A 22,103-nucleotide genomic window follows, 5' to 3' on the forward strand; every position below is an offset into this window, starting at 1 on the left:
TTTTTAATTTTGAGAAATATAAAAATACATAACTGGACAAATACTATTATAACATTATATAGACATTATATAACATTATATAGACATTATAACATTATATAGACATGATTCAAGGCAGAAGTTGTTATTTTGTTTATTTACTGGTTTATTCATTGAACAAATATTTATGGAACACCTAATAGAGGTCAGGAACTGTTCAAAAACAGACAAGCAAACAAAAATCCCTGCTGTTTCATAGCTTACATTCTAATGGAGAGAAAAAGATAACAAAAAATGTAGAAGCACAAATAAATAGTAGAGCGTAATATTAGAAGATGACAAATACCATGGAAAAATAGAGCATGATTAGAGAGGAGATGACAATGGAGAGAAGGAATGAAATTTGAAAACTCAAAAAAAATTACAGATAAAATTAGTGTCTCTTTCAGTCTTCCAAAATGTATGGTTTTGCTTTGAGTTCTTTTCTCTGAGGACACTCTCTTTATGATGCTTATTTTTATTTATATTCTAGCGAAGGCAGAGACAGATTTCATTTTAAAATAACAAATAAAGTAAATAAATGGCAAATAATTAAACATTTTTAAAAAACTATTACAAAATAATGATAACAGTGCTTCATGGATATGGCAGAAGGAAGATGGGAGAGCATTTGAATGACTAAATTGTTTGAACACCAAACTTCGTTTTCTCCCTCAGTTGATTCTGCCTGTGTTGATGGGAGGAGAGAAAACTGGAATGGCTCACTCAACCAAGTTACCTCTTGGCGTGAAAGATGAAACGCTCCCTCACCAGCCTGGTGGGGCGGGTTCTGTCACCCAGACATGTCTGAGCTTCTACAACCCGAAGCCTTCCTTTCTGCTTACTTAGATGACCATCTCTGTGGAGACAGCAGAAGGTGAAATACAGAGAAGAATAAAAAAAAAGCAAGACAACCCATTCCTTCCTGTTGCATGACTACTGTTACGTGATGCTCATGTAGACGTATGCGCAGACTGTGTGGTTGCTCAGTCTCTGGTGGGAGGCACGAACCACTAGCTGCACAGAGCAGGATGCAGACTTCCCTCAGGAGAGGACCAAGAGGTGAGTCCAAGGATGGTAGTGAGGATGACTGCAGCCCTTTCCTTGACCACCTAATTACCTTCTATTTAGTTTTGTTCGAATAAGGCCCTGGCATCAAGAGTGACCCCACCTAAGGAAAAAAACCTTACATTTTAATATTAATTATTTAAGAACGAGCAATAGATAATCATAGCTACCATTTATTGAACAGTTACTATGTACTAGACACTGTGTTAATGCTCTACATACATCATTCTGTTCAGTTCTTATGAGGAATCCATGAGGTTCTATGATTATTTCCAAAAACATCTGTTCAGGGAAATTAATTATTGTGTCAAGTCATATCTATAGTAAATACTGGCAACGGAAATGGATCCCAGGCTGTCTGACTCTAAAAATTACATTAACCCTATTTGAACTTATAAATAACCCTATGGGTTAAGAACAAAAGGTATCTCCATTCCATGGAGGAGTGGCAGAAAACTGTAATGATTAGGGGGGAGCAAATGTTACTATTAGAAGGGTCATAGTTTTCATTGTGGTCCTATCATTAATTAGCTGTGTGAATTTGGGAAATTTATCTAAGTCCTTTAAGAGTCTTTTAGAGTATCCTCGACTGTCCCATTTTAGAAAACCTTTATTCTTTCAGGATCTTTCTGACTTTGCCATCATCATCACCAACACATCTATCATTATTGTTTCCTCACCTTAATTTTTTGCCTTGTCTGAATTTGCCATGTTATTGCCTTGATCCCTTGAATTAAGAGGCAGCTACAATGTATTACTACTGCCACCACTACTATTAGTAAACATTTATTTGCATTCTTAGTATATGCCAAGCGCTGTTGATGCATTATTTCATTTGCTCTTTACAACTACTGCATGAGATAAATACTTGTGTTATCTATAATTTATAGTTAGAAACAAAACTCACAAAGAACTCAGAACACTGCTGATTTCACTTTTTTTTTCCTGCCTACCACCCTGATTACCAGCTGGCTTGGGAACACCAAAAAGGCATCCATGAAAATGGTGTCCATGAAAATGGCTTAGAATTTTTTGCAGGGAATTTAACACTCCAGGAGTTTGATATTACAAAGGCTTGGAACTATCCACAAGCTGGTTGGTGCTCGTGAGAACCCTGTGGTTGCTCAAGAAATTTCTGTTCCCTCTGTTCCATTTTACTTTTCCACAGGGGTACCAAATACCTCCAAGTCCTGTTCAGAGAGAGAACTGGCAAAACAGTGAGACCAAGTGACTCACTTGAGAAGAACAAGCAGAGAGTAGTGTTAAGGACTCAGACTTACTTTATTGCAGTCCAGCCACTTACTTTGCCTTTTAACAACCTTGAGTGACATTGAGTAAAAGATACTATCAGAGACAAACATATTTGGAATAATTATAATATCCCGAGTACGTGATATGATTTTCTCCATTTGTTATTATTTTTTTCTGATGGCAAATTGTAATACATTTTGTTGGAAAACCATAGTAAGTGCAAAAAATAGCTAAGTTATTTTGTATGTTTCAGTTTTGATTTAGACTACGTTTAAATTATTCTCTTCCTGTGCCTGTACACCCTTGCCCCATTTTTAAAGACCCAGAGTCCAGGTAGGAGAGACCAAGAGCATCCCAGAGGGCAGCAGCACAAATTCACTACCCTCCAGCCCCTGCAGCTCATTTCACCCATCTCCCCTCCCCCTTAGTCTGGTGGTTCACCATTGGTCGTTGCCATGACAACCAGCAGCTGCCGGGACAGGCAGCCTCTACCGCAGCAGGGGTGGGGCTTTGGGGGAGGGGCAGGAAAGGAGGAGCCAGAGGAGGTGTCTGCTGCAAGTTCCTGGCTGCTTCTGAGCTCACCCCATCCTCCGAGAGGGAGGAGGCCAAGTGGTGATGCCGCTGCTCCTGCCGCCTCGACTGCTGATGCTCTAGTGAGGCTGGAAGGGTGGTTCCTCTTCGTACCATCGCCAACCAGAGAGTGAGGGAACAAAATCCCAGCAGCAGTGCTGATGTTGCGTTCGGAGGCTGCATCCGACACGGTCACAAGGAAAATGGATTCAGTTTGCATCTTTCCCTCCCTTCAACAGCTTCTCCAGGTCTCAGCATGGTAAGTAGGAGACTGTGGGGCTGTCTTCCTCGTTTGGCTGCCGGTTAAAAGACCTCTGTGTACATCTGTGGCCAGCACTTGAACAATGACTCCCTCCGAGTAGGAGAGGAAGATGTAGAGACAGAGATAGGGATGGAGAGAGAGGAAGGTTGCCAGGAAGAGAGAAGTAAGAAAGCATCCGCTGTGTTTAAAAAAAAAAAAAAAAAAAAATGGTGCTCTGATTTTATCTTGAACTGGCTCAGAATGCAGACTGAGCCACTTGGTTCCTTTCCTTCCAAGCTTAGCAGCAGAATCAGGGGGTGGGAAAAGAGCTAACAAGAAATGGGTGTTATTGAAAGGACTCGTTTAATTTGCAGCTCTCACATACAGGGTTGGGCCTTCTTAAAAAACCCATTTGGTGCCTCCGAAGCTTCCCGGCCTAATTATGAGGTGATTTTGCTTATTTCCTTCATCGCTAAGAAAAGGTGGCCTCAGAATTTAGCATTCTACTTCATATTCTGATGTACTCTTGTTGAGAAAGCATTTGCTGGATAGAGTTTGATTTTTAAGTAGGTAGATGTGATTGTGAACATGCAAATGTGTAGCCTATGGAAATGCATATCCATATATACACATGTTTCTTAGCATAAGTAGTGCATTTATGAAATACATTTATATGCATACTGTGCTCTGCAATCATATTTATGGGTTATAAATGCCCTTGCATGCTTGGAGGTAATTGAATATTTTTGAAACTGTGGTTCTGGTTTATATTATTCACTTGCTTCATTTGGATTAATGTGAGATTTTTTCTTGTTATTGTCCATTAGTTTCATTGTGACCAATTAGGACAGATGCTTATCATTTAATCTGTATCTTAGCACTAGATGCGAATTCATAGCCTGCCCCTTTTCTTCATTTTTAATTGGTTTTGTGGGGGGTGACTTGAGAGCCCTGAATTTACAATAATGGGAAAGGGAGGTGGCTTGAGATATTATTTTGTGTCCAGCATCTTGCCAAGTAAATGTTGAAACAAATCAGTTTTCTTGAAATTCTGCTCCATCCCTTTCATGTTTGTGCCTTGTGTCCAGGAAGCACACATGAGCTGGAAGGTGAAATGCATTCATTTTATTTGATAGTGGTGCTTGCTATTTGGTCTTCATTCCTTCAGTATCCAGGCACCATTTTACAGTTCTCTCAAATATTGTATTTTGGGTCACTTCTTTAGGTGGTTACGTAGGAAAGTGGGATTGTTTTGAAAATCTAGGTGTTCCCAAATACCCTAGCTATTTCCAAATTAGCCTGCTTATACAATGAAATGAAACAAGAGAGTGAGCAAAGCTTAGCAAGAGAATGTATGGCAGGTAGCCTGAAATGGGGGGCTGTGTAGTTTACAAATGCTTACTAGGATCTGTTTGACCTTTTATTATGTCAAGGCTTTAAGGCAGCTCAGGAGACTGAAGATGCAGGATATGAGTAGGGTACAGGACTCCATTACTACTCAGGAGAATGGATTTCATTGAATTAAAGCCAGAAAAATCCTTGCAGGTAAAAGTGTATTGCATTCATCATATGGTCTAGTTTTTTCCATCGATCTCTTCTCAAACAATATCATTGTCAGTGCAAACATTTTTTTACAATGTAAAGAAACACTTTTTATCTTGATCTTGCATTTTATTTTATTCACTGCCCCTTCTTCATTTAAAATTTTTACATGTATTTGAATGAAGTTTATAGTTTTAATTTCTCAGAGAATAAGTGTTCCATTTGGTTTATATATAGGGAGACTTAATGGAAACATGGATTTAATATACTCACAGCACATTATATATTATATAGATTCACAACACTGTAAAGTCATGCTATCATGTGCCTAATTATAACTAAATAAAGTAGAGCAAGGAAAGAAGTACTGGGCTTATATGTCACATAAAATTTTTATAACACACTGCATCCTAAATCTTTTAAATGATAACTTTGACTTTCAAAAATTAAGATTTCAGATGTATCTATAATAAGCTTTAAGAAGTAAAGACGCAGTTGACCCTGTTTCATGCATGAAAGCAGCTATCTTGGGGCTTTGTTTTATTTCCTTTGTGTTGAGTTTTCATTGGGTTGTGGTTTTATAGGTGAAGTTGGTACAGTTTAGTCAGAGGTCAGTGACTGTAGGCTATCAGCACAGAACTCTCAGTAGTAGCATGTTTTACCTATGTGGTCAGATCCTGATGGGACTCTTATACCTAGTTTTTGATCCCACAGCTTGAGACAATTATATGGCCTTTACTGAGAGGCCACACAAAAGTCAAGTGTGTTTAAAGACTACAGGTTGTATTCTCTAACAAAGGGTAAGGAGCCTAGGATTATTTCATTAGAAGAAGAGAAAATTGAGAGTTGACAGTCATTTGCTTCAGAAGAGCTGGGGGTTGTTTGGAACCTAAAATACAGTCAATGAGCTTCAACTTCATTAGGAAGAATGAAGAATAGAAATACAGAATGTGGAACTTACTGATAGCAAAGTTGAGTTGTCAACTGGGCAACCAGATAAAGCAGTGCATTCTTCATAAAAACCTCTGAAAGTATTCTCTAGATATGCATTTATTTGGGATGGCATAGACTAGATTCTTTCTCAAGAACTTCTCTGGGGGCGCCTGGGTGGCTCAGTGGGTTAAGCCGCTGCCTTCGGCTCAGGTCATGATCTCAGGGTCCTGGGATTGAGTCCCACATCGGGCTCTCAGCTCAGCAGGGAGCCTGCTTCCTTCTCTCTCTCTCTGCCTGCCTCTCAGTGTACTTGTAATTTCTCTCTGTCAAATAAATAAATAAAATCTTAAAAAAAAAAAAAAGAACTTCTCTGGCTTTTTCTAGTATAAATTGTCCATTTTAGAGTGTGCTTTAGCTGTTTAATATCTGGCACTTCTAGATCTCTAACAGTAAGACTCCATTTTGCTTCTAAATTACAAAATATGAATATTTTTAAAGAAATTGGTTGACCATCTACTTGGAAAATATTATATGTTACCTTGTCAGGATGCAGGGAACTGAACACTGGCCTCTTCATAAGAGTCCTTTTTCAGCAACTTTGTGGAACGTGATGTTTAACAGCCATATTAAAATTATTCCATTTTGTATGGCTAATTTTGAAAACTAAAATGGAGTTGAGTGGGGTCTAGATACAAAATAATTCAAGAGCCTTGAAGGTGATGTCAGAAAGAACAAAGTATATGAAAGATACTTGCAGGTTATTGCTTAAATGTATTATTTAGCAATATTCAAATTTGATTATTTCTTGATTTCTCAAACACTGTCTTGGAAATGCCATTCTTATTGGGATATTAAATATTTTGACTGGCATTTAAAGTTTAGTAAAACTTGTTTTAATTAGAGTAAAACATACGTTATCTAATTCCTCACTTTGTGATAGGATGTTCCTTATTTCTTCAAGTGACCTCAGAACATTTTTTTTTTTTTATTTGACACAGAGAGAGAGAGAGAGAGAGAGAGAGAGATCACAAGTAGACAGAGCAGCAGGCAGAGAGAGAAGGAGAAGCAGGCTCCCCGCCAAGCAGAGAGCCTTATGTGGGGCTCAATCCTAGGACCCTGGCTGGGATCATGACCCTAGCCCAAGGCAGAGGCTTAACCCACTGAGCCACTCAGGTGCCCCCCTCAGAACATATTTTAATTTAGATACATGCTTCTGCTCTCCATCAGGATGACTTAGAAAATATCTGAAAAGACAAAACCATTTTCTGTATTTCTCACAGGTTCATAAAAGGATTAATTCTTTATTTTCCATGATTGTAAAAAGAAAACCAAATATATCATGGAAGTTTCAGCATAATTCAACAGTCTGTTTTTATCTGAAATAAATAAACCAGATTTATACTTGAGTGTTACTATGAGAGGTCAGTATAATTCCTCCTTTTTGTATATCCCAGATATTACTCTATTGATTAAAAAATCTTTTTACACAAGAGCAATCATATAATTAGACTATTTGTAGAGCTCTTATATGACTAGAACAATTTGCATATACTAGGAACATAGAATTTCCTTGGGGTATATAAGACATACAGACGTGAAAACAATATAGTTGTAGTAAGTACCACCATTACACCTTATAATCTTTTATAGTTCTCAAAGTCATTTTACATTCTTTATTTTTCATCTACTATTCCCCCAGATTCTATTGTGCCAGGAAAACGGTGTCATCATAACTATTTTAAATAAGTAGAAACAGGCTCAGAGAAGTTAGACTGGTCCAAGTTTGGGTTTGGTAAATGGTCTAATTGGACCTGGATTCCAAATCCCATGAGCCCAAATCTGCCATGTTAGAACATTTAAAATATTATCTTGCTAATTAGAATTTAAAAATATCAAATATAACAAATCTGTATTAAAAGTGACTCATTTTATTTGAATTTTTTTAATATGTCAGGTGTCATGATTTGTTCTTTGATCATATTGAATTGCTAAATAGACTAAATGTATGTTTAGGGTATCAGCCTCCGCTGATCAGAACTTTATTGGATTGATGTGTCCTTATTTTATGGCTAAGTATTGTCTTTATTTTTAGTAACATCCAGGTTAGGAGGTAACATAATTTTTTTCTATGCTTAGGACCAAATTAAGATTCCTGTAGATCCTGGACTTTTGAAAAAAAACTCAGCCATACCTCTTACCTATATGCCCCAAGCATCTTTTCACCTACATGTTCTTAAAATTAAAAATGATATTAAATCATTGAATAGTATACATCAGGGGGTGCCTGTATGGCTCAGTCAGTTGAGCAAACACCTCTTGGTTTCCGCTCAGGTCATGATCTCAGGGTGGTGAAATTGAGCCCCTTGTCATGTTCTGTGCTTACTGGGGAGTCTGCTTCTCTCTCTCTCCTTTTGCTCCCACCCCTGCTTGCATGGCCCCTACTCACTCTCAAAAAATAAATAAATAAATCTATAAAAATAAAAAGTGTACATCAGTTCAATAACTTTCTAATATTTTTCCTATGCAAATACTTTTACACTTCTCTGAAATTTCAAAAAATAGTCTTTTTTTTTTTTTTTTTTTTGGTGTTTTCCCTTTTTTGCTAATGCACTAGGCACATTCTTTGTGTCTGACTGTTTGGCAATTCAGCCCTGGCCAAAGAGCAAATTATGCCATCTGAACTATCATTCCACATTTGGGAAATGTCCTTTAAAATTAATTAGCTTGCAGGAAAGTGAGATCTGTCACACTAAAGACATTTTGCTTTAAATCAATATATACCAGTACAGTGAAATTTTATCTTTTAAAGGTCTTTTTCTACATTTAAAAAATACATCATTGTGAGAAACCAACAAAAAGGGTATACAGAAATATATAAAAAGAAAAGAAAAAAATTAAAAAGAAAATCACCCATGAGCCTACCATCAAGAAATAATTACTATTAGCATTTTGGAAAATTTCCTTCTAGATTTTTTTTTTACATGTGAATATAAACACACTCAGACATACAATTTTATTAATGGGAGCATACTCTAAGCATTGTTTTGTAGTTTTTTTTTTTTTTTTTTTTTTAAAGATTTTATTTATTTACCAGAGAGAGAGGGGGGAGAGAGCAAGCACAGGCAGACAGAGTGGCAGGCAGAGGCAGAGGCAGAGGGAGAAGCAGGCTCCCTGCCGAGCAAGGAGCCCGATGCGGGACTCGATCCCAGGACGCCGGGATCATGACCCGAGCCGAAGGCAGCTGCTTAACCAACTGAGCCACCCAGGTGTCCCATGTAGTTCTTTCACTTTATATAAGTGACTATCTTTCCATGTCGATGAAATAGGTCTCTACTAAATTTTTAATCTCTATGTGCATTTTTTCCGGATGATTCAAGATTTTTTTCCCCATTAGGGGTCTTTATACTTTGTTTTAAATAGTTGTCATGATACAGGTAGATCCTGCTTGATTTACAGCAGCTGTGAGTCAAGCATTATTTTCAGGAAATCTGAGCTCTGTTACCCTGACCTGGCACTGCATCTTACAATAGGTATTAAATTAACTTTGGTTATCTCTTCTCTGCTCATAATGAGTGAGTTTTAAGCCCAAGTTAATGAAATATTTGTCTAACTCACTAGAAATGTCATCAGATGCTAGCACAAGCTCACAAACAAGCAAAACAAAGCAAAGATAAATTTCTTTAAGATTTTTGTCCTTCTTCCTCAGTATGGTAGTGATGACCTACAGTCTTAACCTCTGTGTCCAAGTCAAATGCTCTAAGAAAACATATTTATTTATCTTATTTATTTTTATTTTATTTCTTTTTTTAGAGAGAGAATGAGCGAGAGTGAAGGGGCAAAGGGAAAAGGAGAGAATCCCAAGCAGATTTCACACTGAGTGAGCAGCCCAAGGTGGGGCTCTGTCCCACAAACCTTTCCCAGCTCACACACCTTAGTAATCTCTCTCAAAAAAAAAAAAATAAAATGAAAGGCCAGTCATCTGACTCTTCCCCTTTTAAAATATGAATGGTTGGAATCTCCTTATGCTTTAAGTTTGGGCTTTAAATACAACTCTTGGGAAAGATTTCCTTAAGTATATCTCCACTATTATCCTCTGCACCCTGTGGGTTTCCTTCATAGCATTTATCAAAGTTGTAATTGTAGAGCTATTTATTTGCTTACTTGATTTTCCTCACCCTTCAGTAGATTGTAAACTCTATGAGGGCAGAAAATGAAACCATTAATGACAAATCTAATGGCACAATGTATGTGCTTGATAAATATTGACTGACCAACTAGATGGATGGATGGTCTCCCAAAGGACCTCTGCCTAAGACTGTGGGATAGCTTTTCACTGGTAGTTTTTTGAACTGTGATTATTCATCCTTTTATTTTGGCTGTAAAAACAAAGTGGATTGTATTTATACCTATGACATTCTCAGGATTCTAAGGTTTTTTTTTCCCCCCGAAGATTTTAATAAAGGGAATTCAAATTCTTAAAGGCAGTAAATCACACTTTAAAAATCCATAATTAAAACTTGTTCAGGGGCGCCTGGGTGGCTCAGTGGGTTAAGCCGCTGCCTTCGGCCCAGGTCACGATCTGAGGGTCCTGGGATCGAGTCCCGCATCTCGCTCTCTGCTCAGCAGGGAGCCTGCTTCCTCCTCTCCCTCTCTCTCTCTCTCTCTCTCTCTCTCTCTCTGTCTCTGCCTGCCTCTCTGCCTACTTGTGATCTCTCTCTGTCAAATAAATAAATAAAATCTTTAAAAAAAAAAAAAAAAAAAGGGCGCCTGGGTGGCTCAGTGGGTTAAGCCGCTGCCTTCGGCTCAGGTCATGATCTCAGGGTCCTGGGATCGAGTCCCTCATCGGGCTCTCTGCTCAGCAGGGAGCCTGCTTCCTTCTCTCTCTCTCTCTGCCTGCCTCTTGTAATTTCTCTCTGTCAAATAAATAAATAAAATCTTTAAAAAAAAACAAAACTTGTTCACTATGTGCTATGACATAAATAAGAAAAGCGGGGAACATTTCTGTGGCTCCTTTTATTCCCTTCCAAAACTAAATTGCAAGTCAGAAATAATGACACTACCAGTAAGGAAATACCTTTGGATTCACTGAATTTATTAAAATAAATTAGTAATTTAATTATTACTAGCATCAAATTAAATGATCCACACTCACAGTTATTTTGCTTTCTGGAAATCCACTCCAGTAAATTCACTAATCATAAATAAATTATTCCTTCAAATCTGTATCCAGAAATTAAGACTAAACAGAAATGGTAGTAATAATTTAACTCAAAAGATAAATTAGGGCGGCATCTTGCTTTCATGGAAGTTCTGAAACTTAGTGAGGTAGAAGTCTTTGTTCCCTTTCTTTGTTTGAATCTAAATCAAGATGATTTACTGCAGTGCTTGAAATTCTGGAATCTAACTGCAGCAAAAATATACATAGAAAACCAAGTCTGACTAAGTTTAGTTGACACTGTTTGGTCAGAATACAATTCGCCTGTTATTTTCAAGAACGAAATTTGCTGAGATCACTGGGACTCTAAAAAAGCCTTGTGAACATGTGCTCAAGAAAAAAGGGTGATATTTTCCTCATGGCTTCTGTTTCAAACTGGAAATATTCCCCTGGAAAATGCTACCAGTATAACGACCATGAAAATGAAAACCAAGCAAATGTTTCTTACCCACATTCCTTATCTGGTCCTTTCTTTTACAGCATTTAATGGAGAAAGGTACCTTCCAAAAATAAGCTGAGTTCATGGTTCATGCTCTGTGATCATTATGTCCCATAAACTATTAACATATTAAATTATAATATTTATATTATTAAACTATAAATATATTATGTCCCATAAAGTATTCTTAGGTCAGATATATCTACTTTAAATGTATTTTTCAGTGCAAAAGCCTTTTTTTTTTTTTTTTAATGCAAGGATGCTCATGAAAACAACTAGTCAGAATACTTTAAATAAGTACCATTCTTGGGGGGCCTGGGTGGCTCAGTGGGTTAAAGCCTCTGCCTTCGGCTCAGGTCATGATCCCAGGATCCTGGGATCGAGCCCCACATCAGGCTCTCTGCTCAGCAGGGAGTCTGCTTCCTCCTCTCTCTCTGCCTGACTCTCTGCCTACTTGTGATCTTTGTCTGTCAAATAAATAAATAAATAATTTAAAAAATAAATAAATAAATAAGTACCATTCTGTAAAATCCACGTTAAGGTGCCATTCTAATGATAAGCCATTAGAAGAATAGCAAGACAATTGATAATTTTTTTATACAACAGTACCCAGCCTGTAGGTGGTACAAAAAAATTAACACTCTGAATTCTCATGAGAATTCTCAAAATTCTGCTAATTGGCACTGATAAGACGGAGAGAAGGATCTAGGTATTTTGAAGATATTATAGACCCCAAAATTGCTCTGTTATGAATTTCCTAGCTAATATAGTTTAAGAAGATGTCTCTGGAATTACTGGGATTTCTGCATTATCTGCTCTGCTCTGGTTACCTAGACCCAGAGGAAAGAATTACTCCCACTCCACTGGTTTAGTGTCTGTCTCCTACATCTGTTAAGGAGGAATATAAGTGGCAACTAGTTAACCATAAAATGAATTTTATATTTTAGAAAATACATGATTTTGATTTCTTAAGGAAAATATTTGTGTTATGATTTACTTTTATTTTTAAAACACTTCATTGAACAAAAGCATCTACAAAGTGTAGAATTTATCATGTTTTGAGCCATATGCCTAAAGCATCAGCAATCATTAAAAATAAACCCTTCATTTTAAAAAATGAAGGAACAAGGAAGCCATTACCCTCGTCAGTTTTACACAGAGAGAACATTTTAGCCACCTTGCTCTCTTTTAGGTACATTGTGCACGTTTGGGGACCCACAGGGTGCAGTGCTGACCTCTGAAACAAGAGAAAGGAAAATAGCTTAATATCAGGGAAATTGATTCTTCCACCATTGTGTGACCATTAGGTTTTTATCCCTATAAATTTAAAGGAACCCAGTCTCTGCATGCATGCTTAAACATGTCTGATTCATACCGATGCTTTTGTTTAGACAAGTTTGACTGCACATACTATCTAATCTCTTTTAACTGTAATATGTGATTTTACACTTTTCTTCTTTCACTTTATTTACAGTTTTTGAAATCAGACCTAAATGGCTCTGCCAAGGCGCCTAGAAGGTAATAAAGAGACAGGATTCGTATTGCTAGTCAGTCACTGGTCATTTGCTTACTGAACTTTAACATTTGTATAGTTAGAAAACATTAACTGTCTAAATTTATATTATAATCCTCTTGCTTTGAAACATTGATCTTTGACTGTGTAGTTAACTGAAGTCTAAACAGAATTGATCTGTTCTTAGTTCATATGGTGCCATCACTTACCACATTCTTGATGTCCTTAAATGCTGTTTGACTAACAAAAGAATTTTTATGACAGAGGGGAATAGATGAAATAATGGAAAAGCATTTTGCTCAGGAGATTATCATTTTGCAAAGAAGCCCTCTCTCTTGAGTTAATCTGAAAACATTTTCAGACTTGATGCTGACTCGTCTCTATTCTTTAGAATTGGGGATATCCATCATTTTTAAAATTTTCTTTATAATTCAAGTAAAACAGTTTATTCTAACAATGAGTGAGATAACCCTGGCCTCTTAATAATAAGAATATCTGATGTGCTCTGAGTATAACAAGTATGAAAAGGAGAAAACAGAACAACTTACTTTTTAAAAGTCATCCAGCAAAAGAGAAAAAGAGCTGTATTGAGTTCCTGTAGGTACCCACCATCCTGCCATCCCCCTTTTCACAGTCATCAGTGCTATGGCCTGTGGGTGTATCTGTTAGATCCATTAGAATGTTTCCATCCATGTCCATTTTTGCAATCCTCACAACAGGCATTGTTCTTCCCACTTTGCAAGAGGAAAATGAAGCTTGGATAGTTTAAATTTCTTAGCCGAAGTCATTCAGTTAGTGAGTTTAAAGTTGAGATTGAAGTAAGATCCATACATCTTACAACACAGTAGTTCAAAGCTGGAGCCTGTGGACTGGCCCCAGCATGGAAGTGTTTGTGCATAAAGTGCTTGTAAACAACAATCTACGGTTCCAGCACAGTATTTTAGTATTTTTTAAAACACACTTTTATCCCTAGACTATATAATTTTAACATTTAAAAAAAGGAACACCTGAGTATCTGCCTCCTCTTAGAAAATGAGAAAATCTGAGGGCGCATGGGTGGCTCAGTCAGCTAAGTGGATGACTTTTGTTTTTGGCTTAGGTCATGATCTCGGTGTCCTAGGATTGAGCCCCGTATGGGGCTCCATGCTTGGTGGGGATTCTGCTTGAGGATTTCTCTCCCTCTTCCTCTGACTCTCTCTCTCAAATAAATAAATCTTAAAAAAAAAAAAATCTGGCATCACAAGGCCCATATCTCGTCATGACAGACACATCTGGACTTGGGTAATGGGTATTCTTCTGGGTGGGTCTTCTGCTCTACAGCGTGTGCTTCATTGATGCCCAAGCCTCTTTCCCCCTCATTTGATTCACTGTGACTCTTTGGCACTTGAGACAGTTGGGTTCTTAATTCCTGGCCAGCCCATTTTCATTTCACTACACCATGTTCTTTCCCAATAAAACATGTATTTTGTTCTTCAGGGAAACATCCAGATTTCATTAGTATAGAAGCTGAAAATGAACGTAAAAAATGACCCAGCAGATAAGCATTTGATAAAAATGAACTCTGTGAACTTTAATGCTATTGATCTGGTTTTGGGGCAGTCACAATGACAAATGATAATTTGCAACTTTAAGTGTTTCCTTTTATGCCCCATCAATTATTCATCTTTTTTATAATTAGTAAGTTAAGGCATTTTTTTCATAATAAGTGTTTAAAACTTTATTTTACATGTTACAAAGAACTTTTGATACTACAAACTCTCTCAAACATCTAAGTAGAGAAGATGTTATATATTATGTTACATTCTTTGATATTACATTATTTATGATCATCCATAGAGTAAAGTGTCTATCTGTGCTTAGTATCACCTAATGACAAGTGGAAGAGTATGGAACTCAAATCCAGATTTCTTTACTTCAGAAATTTTTTTTCTGTTAAGATCTGCCCCTAAACAACCAAATGATACACCAGTCACATGAATCATGGCCAAAGAATTTGGGCATGATCCAACCTGGCTTTTAAGCCCTAACTCAGGTGCTAAGGTAACTTAAGGTTTTTTGGGTCTTCCTCCCATGTTCTTCTTTTCACAAATAATCTAAGTGTATGTGTCTGTATCTGGAAACAAATAAATCAAGAGCTTTGGGCAGATGTATGAAAAAATAGTTCCCGTGTGTGCTTCATCATCATCATCATCATCATCACTAACACCATAAGAGCCTAACTGAAGTTCCTCAAGAGTGAGAGCACTCATAGACTCCGATAATTAGCCCTTGTCCCTGTCCGAAAGGAACTTAACGTTTTCACAAGGAAAAAGGGTCAAATTTAATAGAATGTTCACACATACTAACACAGAGAATGTATAACTATCCCCACCGTTGCCAGCAGAAGTCTTCTCTGTTTTTGTGACGTGACCACTATAGCGTCTAGCTAATAAGCCTGAACTATGGATGCACATGCTGATGAGGATGGTTTTGAATCAGTATTTAATCCTACCTTTCTCCTCCTAAGGTATATCATTCATTTGATGAGCCAAATGTAATAATGCTCCCATTAACAAATAAAGATTGCTGAGGAGTATTGATCTACTTTTTACACTGAATTTTGGTTTAAAAATGTCTAGAAAAGATTACTTCCCAAAACATTTGACATTAATGTCAGTGGTTACTGTGTTGGTTTTTATTTTACTACTTTGCCTAGATGCCAAGCATTGCACTAAAGTCATTGCATACCCTGCACCAACATGCTTTGAAGAAAGTAATAGTATTCCTGTTTTATACAAAATGAAACTAAGGTTTATTGAGGTAAAGCAGTGTAAAACTTTATCAAGATTATCTAACTAGTGACTGATGGAAGCTGACTCTGATCTCAATTATGTCTGACTCCCATCCCAAATCGCTCTTAACTGATATGCTAATTAGTTCCCTTTTGTAATGAAAATTTGATTTTGCTCCTGAGAATTAAAGTAAGGTAAGAGAAAGGCAATATATTCTGAATGTTATTGTTTTTATTAAATATTAATCAAAACACAGTTCTTGCTAAGTAAAGGATAGCAACACTCTGAAAAAATGTATATTCAAGAACAAAGTCCATATAACCAGTTCACTTAGTGAAGAAAGAAAACAAGGGAGGGATGGAATGAATCCCAATCCTATTATTAACCATGTAGAGATTTTGTGTTTAAGTAACTATTTGATGTTACATGAAGTAACATGCATGAGTTGTGTCTATTTGTACAATATAATCTGGGATTCTCTTTTTTAAAAAAAGCAAAATTTTAAATAGGCATTAAATGTATTTTAATAAAAGAAAATTACCTAGTTTTCCTTCCTACTTTTTTCAAGTGATAAAGGAACAAGAAAACATTTTGTGCTGTGTTTTCCACAGTTCTGTAAACTATGAACATTTTCTTTTTCTCTAAAGAGATTCAGAGAGCAGTTTTACAGGAATTTATCTCTGGAAAAAAAAAATCCCCAAGTGCAAAATAGATTGAGCGGCACAAATCCCAGAACTTAATGCTACAAACAATACAGTTTCTGTGCCTTTATAGTTCATGGTGCTAAAATTCATGCAACTTAAGACTTTTTTGTTTCAATTTTTGTTTATAGTGAATAGCAGGAATTTTGACAAGAATTGGTTTGGGTGACAAAACACAAACCTTGATTTATCTGTCTCTGTATAGATCCAATATATATGATAAAGTAACTGTGACCTATCCCAACTGTGGAATACAATGAGGCCTTTCAAACAGTATGCCGTAGAAAAAGGTTTACTAACAGAGGATTATATGTAAGATAACGTCTTTTTAAGTTAAAACCTCAAAAATCAAAACATGGAATTTGGGCGCCTGAGTGGCTCAGTGGGTTAAGCCACTGCCTTCGGCTCAGGTCATGATCTCAGGGTACTGGGATCGAGTCCCACGTCGGGCTCTCTGCTCAGCGGGAAGCCTGCTTCCTCCTCTCTCTCTGCCTGCCTCTCTGCCTACTTGTGATCTCTCTGTCAAATAAATAAATAAAATCTTTAAAAAAAAAAAACAAAAAAAAAATGGAATTTGATCCCAATCTTATGAAAAGAGAAAAAATATGCAAACACACATATATGCTTTTTAAAAGATTAAAATAGTGTAAATCAAATATTAATAAGAATTCTGCTCGGTGACTTTATGAAAAATGTCTTCACTGGGTTTTTTATGTTTTCCAAATGTACTAAAGTGTGTTTTAGTTATTTAATTAGCAAAATGTGAATATTTTTTAATGACAGATTTTGTCATCAAAATCAGTAAATTATCCATAAACCCATATTCAACTATCTGAAGTGACTCTTCAGGGCTTCTGGAAGGTGGAAGGTTTGCTCTCTGCATCAGAGGTTCTGCACACTGCCACAGTGTTCTGGTGAGCTGCAGAGAGAAGGGAATGGCTAAGAGAACAGGATACAGGCTCTCTACACAAAATACCCATTGGGTGTCCTCCTCCTAAAGTTTTGAGAACAAGATCCTGTCGCAAAATAGTCTGAGAACCCAATGATATAATTGAAAAAGTTGATATTCTATGTGCCAAATATTTAACTTCTTTAAAAGCTAAATTTTTCCGTTTGCACTTGGATATTCATCATATTGTCATAGTCCTCAGTGTTTTAGTTCACAGTAGTTTAAATAGACTCAGTGTTAATAGGATAGAACTCGAAGCTTAACTCCACATGATTCAGTCATGATTCATTTTAAAGAAAAATTTTTTTAAGATTTTATTTATTTATTTGAAAGAGATCACAAGAAGGCAGAGAGGCAGGCAGAGGGAGAGGAAGGGAAGCAGGTTCGCTGCTGAGCAGAGAGCTCAATGCAGGACTTGAGCCCAGGACCCTGGGATCATGACCTGAGCCGAAGGCAGAGCCTTTAACCCACTGAGCCACCCAGGTGCCCCCATGATTCATTTTTATTGGAAATCTTAAACAAGGATTATTACAGCATTCTTTTTTTTTTTTTTTAAAGATTTATTTATTTATTTTAGGGAAAGAGAGAGTGAGTGAGAGTGTGAGCTGGGTGACGGGCAGAGGGAGAAAGAGAATCCTCAAACAGACTACCCCTTGAGTGTGAAGCCCAATGCTGGGCTCCATCCCAGGACCCTGACATCATGACCTGAGATGAAATCAAGAGTGGGATGCTCAACCAACTGAGCCACCTAGATACTGCTACATTGTATATTTTATTTTATTAATTAATTGATTTAATTTTATTTATTTGAGAGACAGAATGAGAGCGAGAGAGAACATGAGAAGGGGGAGAAACAGATTCCCCACTGAGCAGGGAGCCCGATGTGGAACTCTGTCCTGGGTCTCCAGGATCATGACCTGAGCCAAAGGTAGTCGCTTAACCAACTGAGCCACCCAGGCACCCTTAGATTGTGTATTTTAATATTATGCAACCAAACCTATCTCAGGGATGAATCTTAAGGTAACTCATATATCTTGTTTCTTATGTGATTAACTAAATGAAGGTTACCTGTTTTTCTTCATGACATCCCTTGGTAAACCTGTTCAATTAAAAACTGGGAATATATTTGAATATTTTGAATTAAAATGGAACCTTAATATTTTCTTCAAACTGAATGCAAGTTAGTGTTCTTTAGATTTGTGGTCTGGCTTTTAATAAAAGAAATATTTAAGTTTAAAAATAATTTTGAGGGGCGCCTGGGTGGCTAAGTCTGTTAACATTCTGCCTTTGGCTTAGGTCATGGTTCTGTGGTCCTGGGATGGAGCCCCACATAGGGCTTCCTGCTCAGCGGGTAGCCTCCTTCTCTCTCTGCTTCTGCTCACCCTGCTTTCTCTCTCTCTCCTCTCTCTTTCTCTCCCTCTCTGTCAAATAAAAAAAATAAAATAAAAATAATTTTGACACCTACAATGTAGTCTTTCAGGTGTATGTGTGGAGGAGTAGAGAGTGGGAAATCTACAAAGATGAGTAAGACTCATTCTTAAAAGTACAGTAAAGCAGTAAGCACTTAGACACTAAAATCATGCCAAGAGACACAGCGACTTTATCAGAACATAAGAATGTTTGCAAATTGGGTATCAAACTTGTGAACATCTAACCAAGAAAACTTGGTTAAGAACATCAGTCAAGGAGCACAAATGAAGAAATACAGTAAATTCACAAAGATTGGGTTTATGAACCTGGAAGTTTGAGAGGGGCATTGTACTCTGCCTTTTCCTTGAAGTTAAAAAAGAATGTTACAGCCACAGGGAGAATCAGGCCACTACTGGCCTTTTTCAGAGAATAATGCAGAATATGGATTTTCAAAATGAGGCAAAACAAAACCACATAAACCAAGCACTTTGCAGCACGTATTTTCTTACTGGACTCTGAGTTCCAGCATACCCAAAGCTTTTTCACTTGGGATGTATTAGGAAAGAGACTATCAGACAAGTATGGAATGACCATTAAATCCTGAGGAGAAAATTATGAATGGCTTTCTAAAGTTTTTTTTTTTTTTTTCTTCTGTTTGAACCCTTAGTGGCAGTCAATCTAATGAGGCCATATGCACAGTAAGTAATGGAAAACATGTTAGATACATTGATTCCAGTTATGGTCAAGGGACTCTTTTCATTATTATTTTTTTCTATATTTAATGCATAAAAAGCATCCCAGAAAATGAGAAAAAATATAAATCCAGAGGGGAAAGGTCATTGAGTATTTGATGAGAGTATTGATTCTGATTCGCCTGCCTTCACTTTGGTGTTTTCCCTTTTTTGAGCTATGATTATTACTTGGACCTCTGTATTAAATCTGTAAATTCTTTCCCTCTCTGGGAGTAGTCAGATGCCACCGAGGCAGAAACCTATAAAACCCTGGCAAATCTCTTAAACTCCTATTTCCCTTTAAGCAAAAGGAAAGTCTTGGGCTAGATTATATGACTATTCTAACCAGAAACCCAGAAACCAGAAATTATGAGTCTGTGACTGCTCATCCTGTTTTCTTTGTCAGTCCTGTGTCATAATAAATGCTTCCCAAGGTAATATAGCAATACTGGCTTTTGATCATTTTCCTCTTTCACTGTGTACAAGTATGTATGTTTGTGTGTGTGTGTGTGTGTGTGTGTGTGAGAGAGAGAGAGAGAGAGAGAGAGAGAGAAAGAGAGAGACATTGACATTTAATTCAGCAAACAACTCATTAAATCCAAGCCACGCAGCTTAAAAAACAAATAATTTGGTATGCTGCCGGACTAATTAGTCCAGTGCATAAAGGTGCTGTGTTTACTTTTTCTTGATTTGAGCCCAGATACTGCATCCAGTAATTGCCAGTGTTCAAGCACAAGGTGAATGATTGATTGACAGAGATGTTATTGAGAGGATTTCTAGCTTATTTAAAGGGTTATATTGGATTATATTTAAGGTCTCTTTCCACTCAACATTATGAATGTGTGGTAAATAGACCCCTCAGGCAGGAGCATTCTCTGGCACATAAAATATTTGCTGTGGCATATTCAGAAAGTCACTTCCTAGATTTTTCTTTTTAGGGGCCATGTTGGAAGCCAGCTTGCATTTGTGCGATTTTATTTTATTTTATTAATTAATTAATTTAATTTATTTAGTGGGCAGCAAAGCAAGGTTTACTGAGTGAAGGTAAAGTGATAATACAAAGCTCCTGAGGAGGGAGGGGACCCAAGAGGGTTCCCCAACTTTTGTGTGATATTTTGATCAAGATATAAATATAACCATACTTGAAAGAAAAAAATCAATGAAAGGATACAGGATTATATTTTTTATTCTCTTCCATTTTTCAGGACATGTTTTGCTGTTGTAAAAAAAAAATAATAAAGAATCCTTTGACTTGACAAGGATTCTTTTCCCACAGTTTTGTATGGGAATATTAGGTATTTTTTTAGGATGAACCATTGTGCCGTTGTGAAAGCGCAAACCTGAGATTCAGAAATCCTGAGTCTAATCTCTGTTTAGCTAACACTCTGGGTGATATGAATAGGTATCCTGTCTATTAGTAATTTTTGTTTTTCCAGTTGTAAAAAGAGAGAGAAAAGATATCACTTCCTTTTTTTCCCCTGTTGCTCCCCTTCAAAGGAGAAAAAAAAAGTACAGATAGGTTTTTCTTAATTCCTTTGCCATCCAGTGTATAAGTGTATGTGCACTCTGAAGGAATCTTCTTCTGAATTTGGAAGTTCTTCTGTTTGCTTTGTTATTTATCTCTAGTAGTAATTCTAATTATTTATGGACCCGACTTACTTCCCCCGTTAACCTACAGTCTCCTTGAGGGATGGTAGGGGTAGAGAGAAAGAAAAGAAGGGGGAAACTAAGGATTAAATCAGAATTTGGGGAGGGGTGAGAGAATTGCAGATGACACAAAAACACATCTTAATTAAACTTTAAGTTTGTAATTTCTGACTACAAAATGTAAAATTGCCTTCACTGGTTGGAATATAGTGAAGATCTGGTGAAAGAACATTGCAGAGGGCATGTGTTATCAACGTTTTAAACATTACAGATTAAACAGTTTTTTTAATGACTTGGAAAGATATCTAGAGTACCTTTGGTAAAAATGTAGACCTAACAGCACTGTGTCTGTCAAAAATGTGTTCATATATGCATGGAGAGAAAAGTCCTGCAGGAAATATGATATAAAAAGTGTTAAGTGGTAGAAATAGAGGTGAGTGGGGCTGGGTGGCTCAGTGGGTTAAGCCTCTGCTTTCGGCTCGGGTCATGATCTCAAGGTCCTGGGATCATGCCCTGCATGGGGCTCTCTGCTTGGCGGGGAGCCTGCTTCCCCTCTTTCTCTCTGCCTGTTGCGCTGCCTACTTGTGATCTTTCTCTGTCAAATAAATAAATAAAATTAAAAAAAAAAAACTTAAAAAAGAAATAGAGGTGAATTTAATTTTTAATTTTAATTTTCTGTTGTCTTTTAAGTTTTTCCCAATGAACATTTATTACTTGATTAATAAGAAAGGAAGCAAACCAAAAAAACTTTTTTTTTTTTTTTTTTTTAAAGATTTATTTATTTGACAGAGAGAAATCACAAGTAGACAGAGAGGCAGCCAGAGAGAGAGAGAGAAGCAAGCTCCCTGCTGAGCAGAGAGCTCGATGCGGGACCCGATCCCAGGACCCTGAGATCATGACCTGAGCCGAAGGCAGCGGCTTAATCCACTGAGCCACCCAGGCGCCCCCCAAAAAAACTTTTTGAAGTTGCCTTTACCTCAACATTTTTGGAAGGTTCCTGATGGATATTAGGTAGGTGAAAGGCAAAGCTCATATTCTTTCATATTAGGGCAAATGATTTCATTGTTACTTTTTTAAAAATGTGAATTAAAATAATTATCAACT

At 37.0% G+C, this 22,103-nt stretch overlaps 1 protein-coding gene across 5 annotated transcripts in view; it reads left to right on the forward strand.

Annotated features, from left to right (window-relative positions):
- The first annotated feature begins 2,852 nt into the window (after positions 1-2,852).
- JAKMIP2 (janus kinase and microtubule interacting protein 2) overlaps positions 2,853-22,103 on the forward strand; it is a 161,835-nt gene continuing 142,584 nt past the window's right edge. For all 5 annotated transcript variants that reach the window (XM_082726020.1, XM_082726022.1, XM_082726023.1 and 2 more), the window contains exon 1: positions 2,853-3,166. The gene's annotated coding sequence lies outside the window, so the exon portion shown is untranslated. The remainder of the gene's footprint in view (positions 3,167-22,103) is intronic.

This window comes from Mustela nivalis, assembly GCF_964662115.1.
Source record: "Mustela nivalis genome assembly, chromosome: 3".
NCBI classification, from domain to species: Eukaryota; Metazoa; Chordata; class Mammalia; order Carnivora; family Mustelidae; genus Mustela; species Mustela nivalis.